Here is a 14,130-nt window from a genome sequence, read left to right as displayed (position 1 = left end):
TTTCTTGAGCCTCTCTAATATTCTGTAATGTTATGTTTGGGGAATCTGTTTTTAACATACTACCTAAAACTGAATTCAAAAAGAATAACATCTTACAGCCTTTTTTTTAAATAAGCAAGTAAGTCTTAAAAGTTTTTTGAAACCTAGTGAAATAACCAATCTATACTTTCATTATAGTAATTGAGACTAGTTTTTTTTTAATGTTCTATGCACCTTGAATCATCAATTACTGAACTAACAACATGAAAACACAAAGAGCCAGCTGAATAGCAAATATATTCATTATCATAAGTGTTCACAGAGAGTATGAGATGAATTAACAATGAACAAAGCATCTAAAATTAATTCACATGCCTCATACATATACTGTGGCTAATGACAAGATAAAAGAAATTACAAAAGATATGTATATACGACACACATAAATCCATGTAACATTTCCCTGAGACATTATATAAATCTTTATATTAATTAGTCTTTATATTAATTAATTAGGTACTTTTTTTTGTCCATTACAAATAATCTCTTAATGAAGTTATGGAGCAAACTTTAGCCTTAGTAAAATTGGGTAAGTTATTTATACTGTGAAAGATAGCTGAAGAATAACTGTTTTCAACTGAGTCCAAAAGACATAGTGATTAGCATTTATTTTCATAATCTTAAAAAAGTATACAGTTTCAGCAGGAGAGAACTAAAGTGACACCAAAGGGGACAGGGGATTTGAGATTGGGAGCATTTAATCAGCATTGCAAAGAATGGAGTGAAAAGACAATATCAAGAAAATTCACCACCACAGTTGTCTGGATGTTGTTGTCTTCCTTGCTCACCCTTGAAGGTCAGTCTGATTCTGGCCCAGGCCCAAGATCTAAGTTTCAGATCATGGCAGGCTTAGGAGAACAGTGCAGACTGGAACATGTAATCCCACCCTGGCTTGCCCTAAAATGGCCCCTGAATTTTTTCAGCTCCTGAGCCTGCTTTGGTCCTAACTGCCTGAAAGTGTTTTTCAGAAAATTAGAGCATAGAAGAGCAATGCCGCGTTTGCTTCAGTTTTGATTTCATGTGTTACCACATAATTTTTTAAAAGAATTTTCATCTTCCCACACACCAACTTTTAGAACAGATGGCTTAAAATGTCTTAGAGGAAATGAGTTGTATTCAGCAGATGAGAGTGTGCCTCTCCATGTTTCCGTGGCATAGTTAGCTATCACCCCACATGTACCTACCTGCTACACATGAAGCTGGCACCAGGCACTGCAGTTTTTCTGTTGCCTTTTCATCCAGGGGGTTATAATGAATTTCTTTAAAATGGTTTGGTATGCGTGGGGGCATTTGCCTCCAAGTATAGCCTCTGTTAAGAGGTAAACTTTCTAGGCTGCAAGGTGGCTATCTGGGGAGGTGACTGCCAGCCTCCCTGGAAAAGGTGTCAGCTGAAGGAGACCTGAGGTAAAAGCCACAGTGAAGCTCATATGCCTTGATCCTTTTTCAGACACTGGCAAAAGGCCAGCCCCAGAATATTGCTACAGTGAGTAGCTGGGTGAATGGGCAAATTGCCACGTAAGAGGCCACACCGTCATTTAGAAGGTGATGATTTTTATAGACTTATAGTAACCGTTCTGCCACCTACCTGAAATCCTATGGTTTCTGGAGCGGGGAGAGAGCCAGATTACTCTCCTATTGAAATAAAACCAAAACAAACAGTAGATTTCGGTTTGTGGGACTATATGAATGTCTTTTCAAAGCACTTCATATTTATTTCAGTAAATATCCTTTGCATGATCATGTGTCCATAACTCACACTTTTCTTGAGTCTTGAAATGCTCCTTGCTCCTCTAGTTGCACCCTGGAGGGTCCCTCATCCCACTCTTGCTGGGGACAAGGTAATATTGTCTGTAATGCCTCATTAACTCCCACCTTGAATTCTCTGAATCTTGTTTTCTTAAATGTAATAAGGAAAATCTCACTTAATGTAAGATGTATCAGAATATTCGAAGAAAAAAATGAATGATAAAGTGAGTAAAATATGATTACCATATAATGTCATCTTAAAATTTTCTTGTAGGGCCGGGCATGGTGGTTCACACCTGTAATCCTAGCACTTTGGGAGGCCAAGGCGAGAGAATTGCTTGAGGCCAGGAGTTCCAGACAAGCCTGGGGAATAGAGACCCCATCTCTACAAAAAAAAAAAAATTTCTTGTAATTTAAAACTTGTATAAGCAAAAGTGATATATAGGGATGTGTCCTATGAATGCAGGCAAGAGTAGATTATAATCTACATCCAGAATACTTTTCTCTTGTGCTTTGAAAAACCAATAAAAAAAAAAGGTTTTGTGAAATATGGTGTATAAATACATTTTGATAAGGTTTATTCTTTTTCTTTTAAAATTAAATTTTATAAAGCATAAAATGTTAATCCTATTCCAGTTAACTATTAATATATATCCAGAATCATTATGGGTTAATTTAGTTAAAATGTTTAGGATTAATACATTAATGAACTGAAATTTGGATGCAGAAATTGCTTAAGATCTTGACTTTGTCTTACTAAAAAATCAGAAAAAGTAATCCCAACTCTATGAGATCTTAAATCTCTAATAATGTCAATATATTTATATTATTAATGCTAATATTATCTGTTGAGTTTAAGAGTATATTTAGTTTTATAGAACAATAAAATCTTTTTATATAGAATATTCAGAAAAACTAGAGAAGGAAGACAATCACAAGTAAAAGAGAAACTGGAATCTATCTATAATGACTGTGTTAAAGAACAGGATTAAAATGACCTCAAAAACCAATGATACTGTATCATGAAATGAATTGTGGTTAAGAATTGATGGAACCTAAAGCAAGTAAGTGCTAAGTGTGCCAGCACCAGAGACTCGAGTTTGGACACAGCTCTGCTCCCTCCTGACTTATAGTTGGCATCAAACAGGATCATTGCAGTATTATCTCATAAAGCCACTGTGAGGAATAATATGATCATGTTGGAAAAGTTCTTCACAAGTTTTGCATAATCTAATTTTTCTAAGAAGGACAAAGGGCAAATAATTCATGAGGGAAACTAGAGTAATAATAAAAGATAGTGAGTGCTGTGCACTGCGCTAAGAGTTTCAGGTGCACTGTCCCATTTAATCTTCATAAGAAGATGATAAAGAATAATGGGAATTATTATTATCTCCATTTCATAGGTGAGACAACAGAGGCATAGAGAAGCCCAAGGAGACATGGTTATCAAGTGGCAGAGCAGGAACTCAAAGACAATTCTACCTGACTCTAGAACCTGAGCACTTTACTATTAGCTATGGTGTATAAAAAAGTTCATCTTCATTAGTAATTAAAGATTTAAGAGTTAAAATACATGGAAAGGGGAATGTAGAGGACGGAGACACATCAAATTCCAGTTGTCTCTATAGAGGGAAGGAGGAAAGGAGCGGAGTGGATTTGGCAAGAGGGTACACAAAGCCTTCAATTATAGATGTAGTATTTTATTTTTATAAAAACTAATGGAAATATGGAAGTGCATTAAGATTTGATAAACCAGGACCATGGGGTTATATTTTTTTCTGTATACTTTTCTTTGTGCTTAAAATATTTCATAGTAAAAAAGCAGTGAATTAAAGTCATTTTATCTGTATAAAGAATAAGGAAATAATTCTGATGAAGCTTTGGAGATACTTATATTCTCAAACACTTTTTTATTGATATAAATTGAGCCAACTCTTTTGTAAAGTAGTTTGGCACTATATGCTATAAATATAATTATGCTCTTTGATTCAGTAATTTGCCTTTTGGCACACTCTCTTAAGGAAAAAAAATCTCAATATACACACACATACACACAGAAACACACACTGAAAAAACTATATGCATGAAAATGTTAACTGCATTGTTGTTTATAACGGTGGAATAGAGTAAACAATCTAAAATTTTAACAATAGATAAATAATCAGTATTTTTCAGCTTTAAAAGAAATATTTATGAAGGCTATATTGCAATTTGAATAATGGTTATGATATAACATTAATTGAAAAAAGTTAGGATATGAAATTGCATATCCACTAGAATTAAATTAAATCAATGAAAAAATAAGCATAGAAAAAAAACTTAAGAAACACCCTGAAGTAATGAGTACAGAATTTATGTCAAGATGATGAGATTATGAATATTTCTTTCCTCTCTCTCTTCCAGATTTTTGACAATATTGATCTGACATATTGTTTTTGTAATGTAAAATTACAGTTGTCCCTTGATATCCAGGGGAATTGGTTCCAGGCCCCCCCTTTGGATACCAAAATTCAGGGATACTCAAGTCCCTTGTTTAAAATGGCATAATATTTGCATATAACCTACCCTCATCCTCCCGCGTACTTTAAATCATCTCTAGATTATTTATAAGACCTAATACAATGTCAATGCTATGTAAATAGTTGTTATACTGTGCTGGTTTTATTTGTATTATTTTTCTTTTTTATTGTTTTGGGTTTTTTTCAAATATTTTCTGTCATCGGTTGGTTGAATTTGCAGTTGGTTGAATCTGTGTATGTGTAATCTGCAGTTAGGAAGGGCTGACTGTACTACACAGTACAAACTCAGCTTTGTAAATAGTGAGATATATATGAAAATAAACTAGAATTCAAGGGAGAAGATGAGTTTGAGAAAGGTTGTAGGCAATATACAGTCAATACAGGGAATCCATCAGGCTGGGATCTTCAGGAATGCTTCATGAGGGAGGGGCGGCCATCATGGGCTTTAATAGTTGGCAGAGCAGGGTAAGAGCCAGGGACTAGGATAGGAGCTAGGAAGCATGCAAGCTGCCAAGGAGAGATGGGACATGTTCTCAGGAAACAGCACTGTGTGTCATGGAGTATTTCACTTTCAGTTTTTAATCTTATGATTTTTCTCAGAAAAGACGGTGACTTAAAATTTTTCACAGTTGAATTAATTCCATAGAACAACTGGTTGCAGAATCACATCAACATAATTATGAGCTGTGCTTCTGGCTCCAAATCTTTCATCTAAAAATAATTGCAATGACTACATCTTGGGAAAACAAAACCATTACCTATTCTTGTACCCCAGCTATCTTGGTAGTCACTTACTGGAAGAGGAATCGTGGGTAAAATAACTGCATGTTTTTAGAACACTGCTTGTCACTTTTACCTTAAGTTAGTTGATTAATGAAATAATTTTAAAACTTTCAGTCTCCAGGCATTCTCTGAGGCATGAACATGACTTGGAAAAAAAATCCTTCACCATCACACAAGCCTGCCTGTGCTCAACAAGGGGCACAGCCCTGGCACTCCTGGAAGCACATATTGTTCCCTCAGGGAATGTATTTTCTTCTTGGGCAGAAAGGAAAGCAGGGCCTGGTGCAGAAATGTGGGGAGCAAGAGGAGAGCTTTTAGGTAAGTCTTGGCCATAGGTAAGGTGAAGGGAACCTGTATGCTCCACTGCTCCCACGTACACCAGCTGCTCTTTGCCCAGCTTCCTTGGGTTAGATAAATCTTCGCTAAATAATATATGAATCAACAGCGTGAAGGATGACAGTTATCATTTACCAAATGATTATGTTGTGCTAGGAGTTTACATCCATTAACTTTAATTGTCATAAGAATCCTGCTGAGTCTATAACTCGAATGGTAGCGTACTCAAGCTCTTCAACTGACTCAGGCTTTCCTGTCCTTTAAGATCAGTGTAAAATAAAAGTGCTCAATTGCCTTCTCACACACTGGTGGGAAATCTGCTGTTCTTCCCCACATCTCCAGGTTTTTCTTCTTTGCTGCCAAGATTTGTCTTCCTTGCCGCACATTCTGTTTTCCTGCACAGGCCAAATTCTCCACGTCTCCTTTACATCCCCATTGTGTTGGCTTTCTCTTTTGTTCTATTGCCTCACCTGATACTTAACGCATCACCCCAATTTCTTCCCTCCTCACAGTATCAGCCACATATAACTGCTTGGGTAAGCATCTATTTAACTTTTGGTAAAAAGGTAAGGAATGTTCCACTCCAGTGCCAAGTAACAATTTAATACTGGATATTAAGACTATTACCCCAAATAGAGCCCCAGATTCTTGACGATTTTGCTGGATTTCTTGCCTTCCTAGGGTTGGTGCTTTCATCTCAAGCTCTGGGATGCTAAAAATTCTTATTTTATTATACAAAAAATTTTAGTTCTCTGCCTGGGACTTCCTCCTTCATATCCAAAATAGGCCCATAAAGGTGTTTTCCTAAGCTTAAGAGTCCTAGGAATCAGAAGACTATGGTCTGCTATAGTTTTAAACAGCATTTTTCCTCACTATGTTATTATCCACATTTTACACAAGATGAAACAAGTTTCGTGGAATTAAATGATTGCCCAAGAAAAAAAAAGACCAGAGCCTGAATTAAAAGCCTGACTTTCCTAATTCGAAACTTATGCTCATTCCATTATACCAGGATGAATACATGAGAATCAATACTTATTGAATGTTTACAACATGCCTGGCTCTATTCTAAGAGCTTTGGGGACATTAACTCATTAAATCTTCACATTGGCTAATACCCATTTTATAGATACAGAGATAGTAACTTGCCCAAAGCCACATAGCTAACCAGTAAAAAGGTCAGGATTAGAGCCCAGGTCAGTCAGTCTCTGTGGTTTTCATCATTATCTCCTGTCTTCCACCAGCCTCAAGCTGTAGCTCTCTGCAATTCTCGCAGTGGCTGGAAATAAGGAAAACTACTGGATAACAGTTCAGTCTAGATGCTGAAAATGACCCCAGCATGGTTTGGAATTTTCCAAAAGCCCTGAGAGTATAGAGAATCGTTGGAGTCTGAAGGTATAGACTAGATTTGCTCAGTGACAAACTGAATTATAAACTTTGTAATGGCTGCTTTCAAAAACAATCATGTAATTCAGTCTTTCTTTGCTTAACAAATTGCTCAATTCATTTAGTGAGTCAGTCAGTCAAGACTTACCGAGTGTCCTCTATATGTCAGATACTGTTAGGCACTGAACCAACAAAGATGAATCCTTCAAATCAGGTCTCAGTCCTGGAGGGGCTCCAACCCTTGTGGGGAGCATGCAGTCCAGAGCATGCTGCTATAGGATTCACTCATCAGATAGTTATACGTTTGATGACATTTGAATCTATAGAGAATTGTATTTTACATCAATGTATGGAAGAAATGTCTAAGAATTACTCTTTTGAGGAGAGAGAAATGGTTTCATCTCCAGTGGTAGCAAACCCTCTGACATGGGAAGTGGATGAGCAGAGTCTGGGTGACCGACCTGGCTGGGAGTCTGTAAAGAGCATTCGAACATCTGGTGACCTGAAAAGTTCTCATCCTGAGAGTCTGAGATCTGTATCCTGAGTGCTCAGAGAATAGTCATGTCAGTGAGAGTGTGGAGATCCATGTGGAGGTACAAAAAGGCAAGTTAAAGGACAAGATTATGGTGAATCTTCCAATACTGGTCTATGGGGGATGGTGTTGAGATTCTAGATTTCCTGGCCCAGTTCTTTAAGGAAAAAAAATTACTAGTATAAGAAAGGGCATTAAATTGGGTCGCCATTGCTTGATAGAACTATTCCTTAAGAATATAGAACTTGCCTTGATTTCTTTTATGCTCAAAGTTCCTCTCTAAGGTTTGATTTCCTGAATGGACATGACCATCAGGGCAAGATGTCCCCTGTAGATGACAGCTAGAAATATTTGAGCAGGAATATCTCTCACTTTAAATTAATAAATGGGCATCTTAATATAGATGTAAAGCAGTGCTTTTCAAGCTGTACTTGTGGCACCTCATATGCAAACAATGAACATTTTAAGCTACATGTGAAAACTGCATTTTTTTTTTTTGGTATCTGATTTATATATTGAAATTTTTCAGTTCAATTTAATTTAGAGAAAAAAAAAAGAACCCTGGGGCAAAAGTCAAACTTCTGAGATTTTGGCCCATTTCTCTATTCACAAAGGACTAAGGCCCAGAAAGTTCAAATGATTCACCAAAATGGCAGAAGTAAATCTTAAACCTAGGTCCTACGTCACAACTCCTAGCCCAGTCTACTGAAAACCTTCTCCTTCCTATCTGCAACCTACTGTGAGTCTGGAAAGCATGGTGGTCACCCAGGCCAACGTAACTCTGGGTGAACTGTACCTTTCTAGCAGCAACTGAGAATTAGACTCCAAGTAGGAAAATTCTACAAAAATATTGACTGTCCAGCCACCATTTATTATTTGTATGATTAAGTGCTACATAATCTAGTATGTTCCTCACAATAATCTGTTAAATTGGGCTGAGCAAGTATCTTCCCAGCCTCATCCTTAATTTTGTAAAAGGAATAACAGTCTCAAGGATGCTGAGTTCCTTGAAGAAACATACTAGTAGATAGTAACAGCAACAAAAAAATTCCAATCTTCTGACTTTTAGAAAGACAGGGTTTTGACCATTATGTTATATACAGTTTGAGCCAACTAGTGAGATTATGCAGTGCCTGTGTAGACAGGAAAGCAATGATGTCATTAAATAACATAGCTCCCAAACTGACAGGCATAGAAGATAAAAGGCAAAGTTTAGATATCAACCTATGGGCCATGGACCTCTGTAGAGCTTTAGAATTATTACAAGGAGACCCACAGTCCCATGAGGTCTGCTTATCTGTACCCTGAATAAGGTGGCTTGCATTGATATGTACGCCCAGTTTTCAAAATAATATAGATGCTCTTTTGTCCAATAAAGTATGACTTTAATTAAAAGCATTACTAGTCCCAGCTACTCAGGAGACTGAGGTGAGAAGATTGCTTGAGCCCAGGACTTGGAGTCCAGCCTGGGCAACACAGAGAGACCTTGTCTCTTGAAAAAAAAAAAAAAAAAAGCATTACTGAATTCAATTCATAGCAATGTATTTAGTCCTTATGTATTTTCTCAGTTAACTTCTACTAAAAAGTACAACTACTATTATGTGGGGCTCTTAAATCTTTTTATGTTAAAAATGGAATCATAGTTGAAAATTTGGGGATTTTCAAAACATCTGAGGTTAAAATAAAGGGGATAGCACAATATTAAGATAGGAAATAATTTTTTAAAACATTTTGTATCTTTTCCTGTGTTTCTATATTAAAGTTGTGTATCTGAATTATTGCTCTTTGTTTTTCATGTTGAATGGCTGCTTCTTATCTAGCTTTGTTTATTATGTGTGGTCAGATCACTGATTCTCAGAAAAACTACCCTGTAGCCTAGCCCTACATTCCTCCAAGATAATATCATCTGCAGGAGTCAAGTTTCTTGCCAGGAAAGCTGATTTGCAGAAGTAAACAAACTGGAAGTAAAACCATGAAATGTTAAAGAAACGTTCAAACTTGGACGGGTCATTAATAACAAATACTATCTTAGATATTAAGGGTCTGTAAAAAAAACCAGAATATCTGGTCAAACTGACCTACAGAATTGGAACAGTAACCAGAACACAAAAAGAGCTGTAAGCAATACCATCTAGGAACACTGAGGTAACAGATAGGCTCCATGTCTGCCGGGGACTCCAGGAGGAACAGCTGTTCCCTTCTCTCAAAACAAACCGGCCACTGGTATGTTTCAATTTGCTTACCAGCTCGGATCTGCTTTTGAGGAGTAAGCCAAACACGTAGCCACTAGTGGTTTACCTTAGGGAGGGCATTAGGGAAACTTAAAAAACAAATATCGACTTGAAAAGGCCCCATTTTATATCTTTCCTCCATTTCTGGCAATCTTCCGTTTTCCTTCCACGCACCCACCCCTCACCCTTCCTTGCATTTGATTCTTTGTTAGATGAAACGTGGAGACAATGGAAAGAAACTGGAGAACAAACTTAACACTTCCTTCTGGAAATATTACCTAATTTTAAATAACAACTCAAAGTCTATAAACGTTTTCATTAGAAATTCACCCTCCCCACACACACAGCAGTCATTGTGAAAAACCAATTTCTCCAAGCCAGAACCTAGAATTTAAGGATTCCCCTCAGTGTATTACTAAAACCCTTCATATGCACAGTGAATCTAGGCTTTTACGTCTGGAGATTGAAGTTCAGGGTCTTACTCATATGTTTATCTCATAGACTAAATTCCTATACTTCCATGTAGAGTTGGGGTTTGGAGGTAGACCTAGAGAGGAAAGTTAGTGTTACAACATTTGGTTCAATATGGTAGAGCTTTGAATTGACTGTCTGATCTTAGGCAAGTCCCGTACTCTCTCTGGACCCCAGATAACTGATCTGTAAAATGAAAAGATCATACTAGACAACCCCCAACTTCATACAATTCTTAGCGATACTAAATAGAAAATGAAGAATAAAGGGGAACAGCAAATCAAATTATGGATGCGGTAATTGGATTATTCCCAATTCTTTACTTCCTCCCTGCTATAGAGTTATACAGCATTTGTCACGAGGTTTGGCAGTACCTTCCACCAGAGTAGGCAGAATATATGGTGGTATTTCCCCATCTATTTTATATTGGGCTTGCCTATGTGACTTGATTTGGCCAAGTGAAGAGAGTAGATGTGATGCAAGCAGAGGCTTTAAAAGTGGCTTTACTTCTTTTGCTTCTGTAATCTACTGCCTAGCCACTGGTTCAAGAACGAGGAAAGAAGATGTGGAGCTGACCAAAACCTTGCTACCCTAAACGTGCCTGACCTCGTCTGCTTTCAAAAAATCAACATCTGTTGTTTTAAGCCTCTAAAATTTGTGGTTGGTTGCTACACAGCACTATTGCAGCAGAAATCCAACTGATACAATACACCCCGCTCTTACCTTTTGTCATGCATTTTATCAAACAATATGCCCAATGACCTGAAAATTTTATCAAGGCTATTGAGCTGCATTGAAACCATCTAGGTGTCTTAAGTTGGTCATGGAAATGTTCTCCTCATTAGCACCATCAGTGGAATTATTGTTGGTGATGAGAATACTTCACAACTAGAAATTATTGTACTAAACTTTTCTGTATAAAAAAATGGTGTGTTTTTAGCCTGTGTTGAGAAATGACTTAGATGAAATTGTGCTGTGTTGGCTGTAAGGGTGGTGGTCACTGTTTTGGAGAAACTTCTGTCTGGTTTCAGGAACTAGAGAAATTAGTCATCCTGAGCAATTGATTGGTTTGAATCTTCTGTGCACTGGCTCTCTAACTGGTTGTGAGCCCTTTTGAAATTGCTTGGAAAAGTCAGAGCCAAATATGTGACCCTCCACAAGCAACTGCATGTAGGTGACCTTGCAGCTTGCATTGTGTTTATCAACTTCCCCTCCTGTTTTCATTTTATTTTTCTTACACTCATATTCTCTTTTTCTGTTCTCCCCATAATTTGTTATTGTTATTACATTAAGTATTGTCATATCATGTATACTTATGTCAGCCACCTTAAATCCTTTTAGGAACAGAGTTGAGAATATATAAAACACTATAGTTAATAAGAAAAATGTTAGTTTCAACTAGTACAATGAAGACAAAAGTACAATTTCATCACTGATCCAGCAACTCTTTTATTGTTAAAACTTACTGAGGATCTGCTATTTCTTTGGTCTGAATTTTCTCCAAGTAGGTATTTTGTGTAAAGCACTGATACCCATTTGCACCATTTCAAATCCGTCATCAAAATAAATATAAGGACAAAACACGATCCTTCTTCAAGCTGTTTGAAATAGGGAGGAAGGTTTTTTTCTTTACTAAGAACTTGATATATTATTCAAGATAATTCTGTCCTTCAATATTTGTTGAATACGTACTATGTGCTTAGATGGCGCTGGTTGCTATGGAAAATATAAAGATGAATAAGGTGCTTGAATATTTTTAAGAAGCTCCTGTGTGTGCATTATGTGCTTCTACATTACAAATACTTGCTTACCTTAGGTGTAATTGAAGTTCTTAAGAATGAAGAAAGGTAAGGCAGTGTGGAAGGACTAGGGACCTCCAACAGAAGCATAATCTGGCCTCCTGATTCCAATGTAGGGCTCTAATACATCAAAGAATCAGTCACCAAGGTTGGGGGCAGGAGAGCTGGGGCCGGACAAGTATAGGAAATCCAGTATAAACACAAAATAAAAGTTCAGGGTGAGGAAAACAGAAACCTGAACTAACTTGGGTCACTAGATGGGAGCCAAGAATAATCAGTAACGAAAAGAGCCAAATCAGAAGCTGAAAGAAGGGTTCTAATTTAAGATATTGATCTAGTTTACATGTTTTAAGTACCATTGAATGTCCAAAGGGATATGAAAATCGGGGAAAGTATGAATTGGCACTTGCTGTGAACTTTAGAGGATTTCTAGTAAAGTATTCTATGTTTAGAGGCAAATGTGAGCTATAGGGCAGTCAGGGAGGGGCAAATACCAATCCTACCATCATCTATAGAAAGTTCATTAAAGCTAAGGTCTAGGCAGAGCGTGGTGGCTCCCACCTGTAATCCTAGCACTCTGGGAGGCCGAGGTGGGAGGATCGCTGAAGTCAAGAGTTTGAGAGCAGCCTAAGCAAGAGCGAGACCCCATCTCTACTAAAAATAGAAAAAAATTAGCCAGGTGTGGTGGCACTTGCCTGTAGTCCCAGCTACTTGGGAGGCTGAGGCAGGAGGATAGGTTGAACCCAGGAGTTTGAGGTTGCTGTGAGCTAGGCTGATGCCATGGCACTCTAGCCTGGGCAACAGAGTGAGACTCTGTCTCAAAAATAATAATAATAATAATAATAATAAAATAAAGCTAGGGTCTACACAGAGTAATATCCAATGGCATCCCAGCTTGCTCTTCATATAGATGGCATACTACATGAAGAGAGAAGTTCTTTGGCCCAATGGTGAAGTCTCTGGCCCTACCACCTCTGGCTGTAACTGTTTTCCTAATCCCACAGACACCTAGAATCCCAATTTGTTAAAGTAACTGTGGTAAAGTTTGAAATTTTCCCTTCTTCTATTATCTGTACCTAATAGTTTAACAAAACTCTCACAAAATTCTGAACTTAACTGTGAACCCCAAACATGGCCATGAAAACAATCATAAGCATAAACTAATAGATGAACAATCTTTTAAATTAAAACACTAGGTTTTAATCTATAAAAGGAGAATAACCAGAGGAATGAACTTAAATGAGTCCACCCATGAAACAATTAATAATAAAAACAAAACAAAATAAAACAAACAAAAAAAACATTAGAAAAATCTCCAAATGCCAGATACTGGAAAGATGCTATCAACAAGATTCAAAAGAACATTACACCGTATGTACACCATATGCAAAATTTAACACAAAATGGATCACAGACCTAATTGTAAGAGCTAAAACTATAAAAATCTTAAAAGAAAATATGGGCATAAATATTTGTGACCTTGGATTAGGCAGTGGTTTCTTAGATATGATACCAGAAGGACAAGTAATAAAAAAATAGATAAACTGGACTTAAAAGCTTCAAAGGAAACCTTGAGAAAGTGAAGAGACAATATTTTCCCTCACTGAATGAGAGAAAATATTTGCAAATCATATATTAATAACTGATAAAAGATTTATATCCAGGACTTTTATAACTCTGTAACAAAAAGACAATCCAATTTTTAACTGATCTGAATAAACATTGTACCAAAGATACACACATGGCCAATGAGCATTTGAAAAGATTCTCCACATTATTAGTCATTAGGGAAATGCAAATTTAAACCATAATTAGATGCCACTTTACACCCAGTAGAATGGCTATAATAAAAAAAGCAAACAGTAAAAAGTATTGGTGAGGATATGGAGAAATTGGAACCCTCATGTATTGCTCGTGGGAATGTAAAATGGTGCAGTCACTTTGGAAAAACAATTTGGCAGTTCCTCAAAAAGTTAAACATAGAGTTACCATATGACCCAGCAATTCTACTCCTAGATATTTACCCAAGAGAAATGAAAACATGTTTACACAATAACCTATACACGAATGTTCTTAGCAGCATCATTCATAATAACTCAGATGTCCAGCAACTCAAGAATGGATAAACAAAATATTATATTCACACAGACACACAGGTATATTATTTGGGAATAAAAAGGAATGGGGTACTGATACATGCTACAACATGGATGAACTTTGAAAGCATTATACTCAGTGAAAGAGGCCAGACACAAAAGACCACATATTTTATGATTCTACATAAATAT

The sequence above is a fragment of the Propithecus coquereli genome, unplaced genomic scaffold (genome assembly GCF_000956105.1).
Source record: "Propithecus coquereli isolate 6110/MARCELLA unplaced genomic scaffold, Pcoq_1.0 Scaffold331, whole genome shotgun sequence".
Classification (NCBI taxonomy): Eukaryota; Metazoa; Chordata; class Mammalia; order Primates; family Indriidae; genus Propithecus; species Propithecus coquereli.
The sequence above is the reverse complement of the archived record's forward strand: the minus strand, read 5'-3'. Positions refer to the sequence as shown.